This window comes from Biomphalaria glabrata, chromosome 6, assembly GCF_947242115.1.
Source record: "Biomphalaria glabrata chromosome 6, xgBioGlab47.1, whole genome shotgun sequence".
Taxonomy (NCBI): domain Eukaryota; kingdom Metazoa; phylum Mollusca; class Gastropoda; family Planorbidae; genus Biomphalaria; species Biomphalaria glabrata.
The window spans coordinates 6,156,928-6,168,935 of NC_074716.1; positions in this window are offsets into that span (position 1 = coordinate 6,156,928).

Here is a 12,008-nt window from a genome sequence, read left to right on the forward strand (position 1 = left end):
TTCATTTTGGAATAGCTTTTAGATTTATTAGGACCTCTTGGAATGACTTCAAGTCGTTTCAAGTACTTCTTTTTATTTCAAAGCTTATACCAACCCACTTTGTCTGTCTGATAAAATGTCTGTACACTTAATTTCTTCAAGTTGAAATTTTCAACATTTATTTCCCTTACCTGACAACATAAGAATCAATTAATAAACTAACCAATTATTTACTTATGTATTGTTAATTACCTATTTTGATTGGTATCTCGAACAAGGGAAAGAAATTATACTTGTCTAAAGTGGTAGTACATTAGCTGAATTAGTCCCCTTTAGATGTTGTTCAAAATACCATTTTATATTATTACTAAAGGCTGCTATATTTATTTCATTTCATCTTCAACTTCAATTTGTTTACATTGTAATAAAAGTTCTATTTAGTTGTGCTTACAAAGAAGTTACTTCAAGCTGTTTGAAGTTTTACAAGTTAAAATAAAATACGTCTACTGCTTTTTAGTTGTGTTGTCTATCAGCAGTTTGAAGCTACAACAACAGGTAGATCCATAGATTGAGTGTAATAGAACTAAAATTGAATCACCCTGTATGTATAGGTGTACAGAGGTTAGCACTATATCTTCTTCTTATCTTATATAATACAGACGTTATTTCAAAAAAAAGAAGATGATTACGCCCTACGCGTCATGCATTTAGTCATGCATATTAACCAATGACTTAAATTCTGCCAAGTCACCGGTTTTCCTGGCTAGCTCAGTGTTTAGTGTTTTATGTATAATTGCTACTTTACTTTTGAGTCTTCTGTCCTGAAGGCTTTCTAAATTTAGGGATTTTGCTAAAGGTGTTACTCTGGTTAAGTGTGAATATTCGTTTGTTATGCATCTCTAATATTTTATTAGAACTATTACAATCAACTCAGTAGCGGCTTCTAAGCTTATATGTTGCACGACACATTCAAATATTTTATAAAATTTTAAATTTTAAATAGAAAAATTGGTTCGGTGTTAAAACATATGCCACTGTGTAATTAAATATTTAAAAAAGGCACAACTTTAATTAGTATTTAAGAAAAGGAAATTTTACAACAAAGATTTTGCCTAGGCCGCCTTACAGCATATTAGCCTAAGCCATCTTTTTCATTTATGCTAAAGAAAAGAAAATCCATTCTCGGATCAACTACAAACATTACACTTGATTATTCAATTTGCCTAATAAAACACGAATCAATAAAAAAAAAACTAACCTATTAGTCAATTAATTAGTAAAGTTGTAAAGTTCCCCATTTAGACCTTGCGATCGATCTGTTTCTGTGACACACAGTTAACGAGAGTGTCATGTGGTCAGCACAACGCCCCGTCTTAACTTTTTTACATATCGGAAAAGTTTTGTCAAATGTTTTCCATGTTTCGGATGTTCCTTCAGAGTCGAAGATAGTTTACTTCCTAGTCCAAACCTCCCGCAGGACGACGGTGGATGGGAGCGGGCAGGCTTTGAAGCCGGGACTATCTATAACTTCGAACGACACTCCAGCACGCAAACCGCACGACCTGACTTAACCCCAACTAATGTAATTAGAGTTGGGTGGGCTCAGAAACGCCTTTAAGATCCCGAAATAAAAAAATCCCAGTCTTCACCAGATTCGAACCCTGGACCTCAGATTCGGAAGCCAAGCGCTTTGCCACTCAGCCACCTAGCCTCTAGTCAATCAATTATTGGTAATTAATTACATTTTATATCGAAAAAGAGATATAAATTATACATTATTGATAAATATTTTTTTACATTTTTTGCTTGTTTAAGGCACATTTAAGAAATTTAAAAAAAAAAAAACATCTAGCAGTAAATAAAAAAAAAAAAAAAGATAACGAAAGTAAACGAAGAGAACACAGTCAGACGTATACCCACTCCGTCAGCAGTCTTGTTGTATAGGGCACTCTTTTATAATCAGAATATAGAATGAATGTTATATCCAGCTGAGATTGTGCTTCATTTTGGAAAGTTTTGTTCTTCATATTTACCTAAAAATGCGATAGTTTCACAGCAACTCTCTCCTTTTAAGCGTGTCGATCCGATCTTTTATACAAGCATATCGTGATAAACAATCACAAGGAAGTCAGATAGCCACATGACAATCACGTAGACGAACGTAATGATTTCGTGTTTTTGTTTTTTTTTTGCTAATGCGAGAGAAACGTGGGGAGGGTAACGGAGGAACATAAAAAATAGTTGGAGGAAACACGACAACTGGCATGACTTGTTTAAATTTGGAATAGTAATCAATAGCCTGAACATTTCGCACAGTTCCTGGTTTTATTTTTTTTTCTTCCTTGTACGTTGGGGAATATTGTTTGTTCACATGATTGAAAAATAGATTTATATCAATGGAGGAAAACAAAATAAAAACCATACATGGGCGTAGCCAGGATTTTCTTTTTTTTTCTATTCTTCCCCCCCCCCCGGCCTACGCCTATGTGTGTGTACATAATTAAGGTTTATTGCATTTTGACCCTTCATTCTTTCGGAAGACGTTTATTGTACCCCAGAATACGTTCTTCCTGGAGTTTGTGGAAAAATTGTAGACTCCCCGCCATTGCCAGCAAGAGGGTCTAGAGGAGCGCTGAAAGCGCCGCCAAGTACTATTTCCGGTATTAAAAGCCAACAAAATGCATATTCTGAGGTATCTATAGTGCATTATCCTGCTATTAAAAAGTTTTATTTCGAGATCTCTAGGGTTCCTCTGAGTCCATCCAGGTTTAATGAGTAACTGACATTAGTTGGGGAAATGCAAAGGCGTTTGGTGGTTGTGCTGTTTCAACTACATCCTCGTAAACAGTGGACCAACACAAACATATGACCTTCACATCATCTGCCCTATAGACCGCATGATATGAGAAGGAAACTTGTATGTACAAGAGTTCAACGCCAGGTAATATCACAGCACGTAACATACAACAAATAGTAGTATTATCATATTAATTATATCAATTTTTTTTTATTCAACACGCAATATCGCAATATCGATATTGTTTTAGTTACACATTTTTTGTAGACAAGTAAAAAAGTGTTGTTTTTTCATAAATGTAGGCATCATTTTATTTATATCTATGCATTAATACTAAATAACACTCCGTTATTAAGTCAAATAGACAGTAACTGTAGCCAGGATTTGTTTCTTGCAGGAAGGACAGTGTGTCAACAATTTAGAGCAGTCACTACAGGCGTACAGTTCTCCACAAGGTAGGAAGACATCTTTGATTTCAGACTTGAAACAAACTTTACAGGTCAGATTTTCTTTTAAAGTTTTATTTTCTGCTCGCAGTAACTTCAGAGCTGTGCTCTCACTGGGCAGACTTCTAGAATCTGCAAGAGAAATGTGATAACATATACATATATATTAAATCGTTGTCATCATGAAATTTGATCATGTTAATTTACAAAATATAAACCAATTTAAACAAACATTAACTAATTTAATGTATCAATTATTTATTAGTAATTAATTATTTTGTTTGATATCAAATAAAGGAAATAACTTCCACATTACTGAGAGATATAGTTATAGAAGTGGGCTTCTTTCCCTTAGAATTTTTTGTGTCTTATATTTTGCTTGTTCGTCCCTTTTCTTCGTGTGTCTGAATGTTTGAAACTCTTCCAAGACAAAAGTTGTCTAGTCTGCAACAATTGGCTTTCTTCATTCTTCTAAAGAGAAATCAGCCAAACAATAAGCAAAAAATAAGAGAACCAACCTGTCATGTGACCTTCACCATCTTCTTGAGGACTCTTGGACAACGACTTAAGGAATGGACAAGTTGGACTGTGCTTCTTGTGTTCAGCGATGACGTCATCTCCTTGCTTCCAAGATTTCAAACCAATACCACACTGGAAACAACAGACACAATCTGAGACTCCTTGAAGAAATATTTTTAAAAAATTAATAGCTCAATAGTTTCAGTACTGTTTGAGTTTTATCAATGACAAGGTTACAAATAACTTTTTCTTTAAATTTTAAAATTTAGCAAAAAAAAAAACTAAGAAAGGATCTTTTGTTCAAAAGTTATCTTTTTTTTTAAAACTAAGTTTCATTTTTAATAAGCCTTGTTCCTTTTAGTTAAAGGATGGCATGATTCGAAATGAAAAAAAACGTGAACAAATAATATAAGAATAATAAAAAAAGTATATATAATGCATATAATATAGTTTATGGAAAATACAATGATTGGCAGAATTTTATTTAGTCTTTGGTTAACATGCATGACTAGATGCATGACGCATAGGACGTAATCATCATCTTTTTCTAAGTAACGTCTGTATTTTATAAGATATGATATTTAGCTTAGCATGGCATTGTGGTTATGTAATACCATCACTAGTGTAAGTGTAGATCTGTCTAGTTGCAAAACATAAGTAATTTGATAAATAATATCCTAATTTAAACTACATCTATAACCTTAAATTGATATAAATAGTATGTTAAAACATGATGATAAAAAAGGGACTTTTATGGGAGGGTGTGCCGGTTAGGGGGCTTATTTATTACTTATAAATATTTTTTTTAAGTTTTTTTTTTTTCAAACGGTCTATAAATAATTTAAATGTATTTTACTTTGTGACACATTGTGGCTGAGACGGATTTTGGGAGTCAGTTACACAGATCGGGTCTCAAACAGGGAAATCCTGTTCCGAACTGGGAGTCGTAAACACTTAGTGAGGTTGTGACAGAGCGTCGCATGAGGTTTGCGGGACATGTTCTACGACAAAATGAATTACGCATACCAAGAGTTGCGATAACATGGAAGCCAAAACGAGGAAAGCGCAAGCAGGGACGTCCTTGTATTACTTGGCGACACACCTTCATGGAGGACCTCAGAACAGTGGACACAGGTGGGAAGAGGCTTCAGACATTGCCAGCGACAGATCTTTATGGAGACAGCTTGCAGCCCAATGCGCCGAACGGCGCGGGAGGACCTAAGTCCAAGTAAGTAAGACACATTTTTCTGTTAATATTGTGAATTTGGGAACTTCATGGATTATTGGACATATCCTCTGTGAGTGATTGAAACATGGTCAATAGTAGTCTATCTTCATAATAAAGTCCATCTTTATAATAAAGTCTGTTGGGCAGTGGTCTATCTTCATAAAAAGGTATATTGGGCAATAGTCTACTTTCATAATAAGGTCTGTTGGGCATTAGTCTATGTTCCTAATAAGGTCTATTTGGCAATAGTAGCCAAACGTCATACTAAGATATATAGGCAATAGTCTACCTTCATAAAAAGGTCTATTTGGCAATAGTCTATTTTAGTAGTAAGCCATATTGGGTAATAGCCTACCTGTATAATAGAGTCCAGAGGTTGCAAGTGTCTCTGGGTTCAGTATATTTCCATATCCCCAGCCATTAAAACTTTCTAGTCTAGCGTGGTAAGATGCATATTCTGGGTGAGCCACAGTGCTCATGACCTTGTAGACTGGAGAGTTGACCTTCTGATTCCCCGGGCTGTCTTCATCTTCGCTGTCCTCTTCCAGCATCTTCAGCTGTCCAGCGATGGCAGTATCTGACCTGGCTTGCATGAAGTCATCTTGTGTACAGTCTGAAGGAAATATGACCATGGTTTACTAATGCCTTACTTAGACACATAGGCATTAGATAAACTACATAGATCAATAGGCATTTAGATACATTTTAAAGAAATATGACCAGGTCGTAACATTTTATAGACTAATAGATTTTAAAGGCATTTAGACAGATCTAAAAGAAAATGTTTACAAGATTTCAGGCTTTGTATGACTTTAGTAACATTGATGTGAGGAGGGCCACACATGACAGATTGACTGGCCGGACTAAGTATAGCATGATTTGTTAGTTTTTTTAGTTCTTGATATTGGAATACGAAATGTGTAGTAACATGTAGACACGCAATGTGTATAAAGATTTATTTATAAAGTTGTTTACTATTAGCTGCTGTAACAGTGAGTTAGGCTTTCTTTCCAGAGCTTACCTACCGCGGTGAGAATGGGAATAACAGTAAACACCATAAAAAAAACTTTACTAATACACATCACAACTAGCATTAGACTGCCTGCTTTATCTACCCGAGACATCTCTTAGGGAAGGGCAAAGAAATTCAGTACAATATAAGAAGAAAGAGGTAAGAATGCTAGATGTAGTTCATTAAACATCTAAATATATTACATCATCTATTATTGAAGACTATATTTACTCTTTAATATGGAAGCTCCCAGCTTGTGGGCTGTTTCCACTCCGTTATGTATTGATAGGTCAGGCAGAAGTGTGACACAGTCGTGTCTCATAACTGGAACGAACGTTAGAATTGGAGAACCGCTGGAACCTGGACATGTATCGGTGGAATAGAACAAAGACTTCCGGTACAGACTGACATCTTGTTCAACTGAAATATACACAAGAAATTATGGCAGCGAAAAAAAATGTTTGAATGTTTAGAACATGTCTAAATGTTTATAACTTATAGCTTTTATAACTTAATAATTTATATAAGTTTAGCTTTTATAACTTCAACTTTTATTGCTTCTTATTTTGTAATTTTAGCGTAAAATACTTTACTCTAATATCCATAACATAAGCTTTTTAAACTTTAACTTTCTTAACTCCTTTGTTGTATAACTTTACTTTATATAAATTGAACTATTATAATTTTTATTCCTGTAGTTTTTATAACTGTATCTTATAACCATTGCTTTTATATATTTTTTTATATTACCTCAGTTTTGAAATTGTAAACCTTCATAATTGTGATTTCCTTTTCACAATCTTTATCTATAATAGTTTTAAACTTTCATCAATTTTTTCAATTTTAACTTCAACTTTCATAACTTTCAATTCTATAGCTTTTAATTTCTAGTAACTTTAATTATTTACCCTTGTTTGATTAATTTTTTTAAAATAAAGTATTATTTTGTAATTTGTTACATTTGATCTTATGTGGGCATACATTTCCATGGGATGTTCTCAACAAAACGTTTGCCTACCTTCATCATGAGCATTCAGTTTTGTCAGAGTTGGCTGTTGATTGGCCTCTCCTGAGTTGTAGCTATATTTGACTTTCACAAAGTCTCCATAAGACAAAACTTTAGGACCGCCATGTGGGTGATGAACCATGAACATCTTTTTCAGCATTCCTTTCTTGACTTCCACAGGAAGTTTTTCAGCTGCCTGGAAGAATTCCGTCTGCAACTGATGTACTCTTTGAATGAATCCCAGGTCTGAGCATTCACAGGCTAGCAAACATTGACCATCTCCAGGCGTGCTGACATATTTTCCTTTGAGTGTAACAATGTCCTTCCTGTCTGCGCTGTCATAGAAAAACTCGACATCTGTCTTGCGAGCTTCTTCATCGTTGCAGACGAGATGTCTGGATGTCTGAATGTAGACAGTCCCAACACTTTTCTTACTTCCTTTAGTTAATCTTTCCTTTATAGACCTGAGTTTAGACTTCTGCTCTTTCTGCGATGACATTGTCATTTGACATTTGTGTTCGATAACAAAACCTGTTCCGACTCTTACCTTATGATGTCCAACGTCTGTCTGCCTCTTTTCTTTACTTGTTGAGCACACAGTGAGCCGTGCTGTTAGTTCTCCCATAAGTTTTAACAGCCTTAACATTTCAGGGCAACGGAATCTACTTGGAATCTGCTGTACTTGTAAAGTTGAGACATTAAAATAAGCGAAGTGGCCAGGATTTTTGTCACATTCTCGACTAATCGAAGTGAAATTATTAATATCTTCTGAAGATTTTAAAACACAACACTCTGAACGAAATAGATCTGGAAATTCTGTAAAAAAAAAAAAAAAAAAAAAAAAAAAAAAGTTATAAAAAAAATAATTCATTCCGAAATCATATATTTTTCTAAGGAAAAGATAACAACAACAGAGCTAGACAGGCCGTAGAGTGGAACCCCAAGGGCAGCAGACGTAGAGAAAGACCAAAAAGAACGTGGCGACGTAGTGTACTAGATGAAGCCGAGAAGACGTGAAAGAGCTGGGAAGCCATTTAAAAAACTAACAAGAGACCGTGGAGACTGGCTTGTTTTTACTGAGCCTCTATGTTCCATGAGAAGCGCAAATAAAGAGGATGATGATGATGATATAACATAAGCTAATACTTTTATAGTCAACTAAAGAGTTCATTGCCCAGAATTCTTGCAGAGATATACGTTATTTAATTTTATTCATTTTATTTCATGTAAATTTATAATACTATTTAAAAGTAAAGTAAAGTTCCCCTTATTGTCTATTAGGGCAGATGACATATTACAGGATAGGAAATAGGGTACCCATTAGAGCTCGGTGGACTAGAGACGCCTGAAGAACCCGAAATTGAAAATCCCAATCATGACTATGATTCGAACCCCCGACCCCGGTTCGGAAGCCAAGCGATTTAATGCTATGCCACCGTGCCTCCATATTACTATATAGCACACTTGCAATTCAATAGTCGGCAATATTGGTTACCATTATAGTCAATCTCTTAAACATTATATGGAATTATAGTTTGTGTAAAGGGAGGAAACTATGTATGTAGGTTATATGTTGGAATGATTCAAAATGCCCGAAGATTATTAGTTTTCAAAGATTATTAGTTTCTTTTTTTATATTAAAAAAAAAATAAGAAAAAAAATGGAATTGGAATTTTATTAATTTTAGTAACTAGTTTTCTCTTATTTCTAAAATTATTTTCAAATAAATATTTAAAATTCGTAAAAATAATTACGTTTATCTTTTTTTTTTCCCTGCTAAGGGGAGTAGTAAGATTCTGACTTTTCATATGACAATACACCTAATACGTGAAGTTATTTCCCTTTTTCCCATTATATTCTATTCATCTATTGGATATTACATCACTTTTATATAAATATCTAAGAGCTACAAAACATTGTAGGCGACTAACCGATATATTCTGTGTCTGACCTCACTAGAGCTGTACATAAAGAAGTAGAGAGTCTAGATCAGGGGTTCTCAACCTTTGGCTAGCGATCCCTTTGGAGGGAGGGAGGGGGGTCGAATGACAATTTCCCGGGGGTCGCTTAAGACCATAAAAAATTTGATTTTTTTTTAGTCTATTCTAACGTGTAAAACTGTATACAATTTTTCCTTTACAATTTACTATTTTTATGTTGTTTTCAAGGATATAAAACTTAATCAGAATGATTTCAACCGTTTTAATTGTTGCAGCATATATACCGGTATTGTTAAACACTTTAAATTAATGTAAAGTAATACATAAATCAACCTTGTAGAATTGTAAACATTATTTCTATAGTAACGACATGACAAAAGTGAAGAGCGATTATAGTTAATACTAGCGTATCTGTTAATAGTCCATGTTAGTAAAGAAAATATTTTCACCATAGAAGAACCCATAACGTTTGATGATATTCAACATTCGTACTTTACGTTGTTAAGGCTTCCGCGCGGTGTTGCAAAATCACAAAGAATGTCATATTCTGCATCAATCATTCTTTTTTCTTAACAGGCTGAAAAAAACCCATGTTTCTCAAAAAATATATGATATCAAACACTTGATCCAGGTGTGTGTACCTAACATTAAATAGAAATAACATTTCTTACATCGCTATGAATGAGTTCAAAGGGAGAGCTGGAAAGTAGAAGGACATTTCGTTTCGAACATTTTCTTTCACTGATTATTATTGATTATTATTAGTTAGTCAATAGTTGACAAATTTTGTTTGTAAAGTTAAAGTTTCATTCGGAAGGATCACATTTTTTCCACACTTAACGAGCATGTTGCATTTGATCCTTGTAGTGACGTTTTTCATCGCTTCTGATAATTCTTGTGGCTGTGACCTCGTTACATATATTCGTTGTTGACTAAAATCATACAGTGAGTTTCGATATCTTCTAGTAACACATTCAGGAATATGTCTGGAAGAGGAATATGTCTGGAGACAGGAATATGTCTGGACACAGGAATATTGTTGTAAACTTGTTCCCCCCGACTGACCATTTTTTCCCACGTGAGAACTTTTTGTATTTTGTTTATGTTTGGAGGCGAAGTCTGGACACAGGACTATGACTGGACACAGGACTATGACTGGACACAGGACTATGACTGGACACAGGACTATGACTGGACACAGGACTATGTCTGGACACAGGACTATGACTGGACACAGGAGTATGTCTGGACACAGGACTATGACTGGACACAGGACTTTGACTGGACACAGGACTATGGTGGATACCTAAATAGAAATGTTAATAAACGCACGACCTATAATTTCATTTATTTAGAATTTCATTAAATGAAGACAAAAATATAAGGCGATTACATATTGTTAAGTAATTTAAACATAAAACTTAATCCATACATATCAGATATTCCCATTTGGATTACGTTTTTATACCAATAGCAAAAGCAGTTACTGTTGGGGGTCGCCACGTAGTTGGGAATAGTAAAAGGGGGTCGCCGAGCTAAAAAAAAAGATTGAGAACCGCTGGTCTAGATCGTTCATCTAGTCTACATTGCGACGGGTGGTCTGTTTGTAAGAAGACAAATTAAGAGCTCAAGGAACTATTTTAAAAATATCTTGCTAGTAAGTAATGACAGGTCTATCGTATTCCCTTAAGTTGTTCAAGAAGATTGGTGACAATTCCAGTTTAAGTCGCTTCTGATGAAAGAAATTTTTGCAAACTCAAATTGATCAAAACGTACCTTAGGTCAGTCATTCACCAAGAACGATTGAACAATTAAACACTTCTGCCTATTAAATTTCTTCAAAGCAGAGACATCAAATTTCTAACAGACTTTGATAAGATGAAAGCCCACTTCTAAATTATCCTGTTATTATATTATTATAGTAACTTTGTTATTGTAGCTTAGTTATGTTTTAAGTTTTTTTTTAATAATTTTTTTTTAGTAAATCAGATTCAGATGTCCTTAAGGTCCGAGAACGTCCGGTTCCCTTTTATGAACCTCATGACCAAGGAAAGGCTTTTATCCATGGCCAGGATGAGAAATCGGCTCTTCACCAATCCCTCTGTCCGAAGTCCGGCCCATTCCGAAGTGATCATTTATTCACACCCAGTACTTCGCTTCACCCGGTCCCCTTGAGCCAAACCACTGGTTCCCTCTCCTGTACGAAGCCGGAGGCCGAGCCGCGTGGGGTCTCTTTGTATGCCTAAAATGTCCCACCGCACCCGTGCGAGGACCATCACAGCTCGTATGGCCCCGTTAGGGAACGAAGCGGTGGGGGGTTGGACGGGTTAGCGAGCCTTTGTTACATCCCTACCACGTGCAATGTACCATCGCTGGATCCTACGTGTGGTAGCCCACTGACAGCCATGTGCGCTACCGTACTTGGCCTGTCCGACTTCCTTGGCGGACGTTTCCACGGAGGCGCCACGCCGAGGCGACGGTAGCTTGATGTCCGCGCGCGCCTCGAAGATTTGATTTCAGACCTGTAGTTTTAAAGATGTATTTACTGCTTGCAGTAACCTTAGAGCTGAGCTTTCACTTGGAAGACTTGTCAACTTTTCAGGAGACATTGTTGGGCACGTTTATAAGTCTTGTTGACCAAAGCATCTCTACAAATATCTTGAAAATATAACTGTTATAGTGCAAGGTAAGCACTCTTGATTTGTCAACTAAGTTGTTTATATTTTCATTATGCACATATGCCTGAGCAGCAGGGGCGTAGCTTGAAATTTTCCATCATTTGGGGGCCCGGGAGCTTGATCTGTTTGGGGGCCCCCCGTATTTTATGTTTCATTTAATGTAAAAAAAAAAAACACTAATTTGCGGCCCCCCCTCAAGTAGGAGCGTCGGTCGATTTTTAAATTCTCCCCCCCCCTAGCTACGCCACTGCAGAGCAGATTTCCAAGAAAACAACACACACACACAATCTACTGTCTGATTACACTGCAGTGTGAAAGTTTTTCGCTGCTCTATTATCATTACGAGAGCAATAAACACGTTTTAGCTTTGCTAATTTAAGAATAAGTGTGTTTTTTTTTCTTT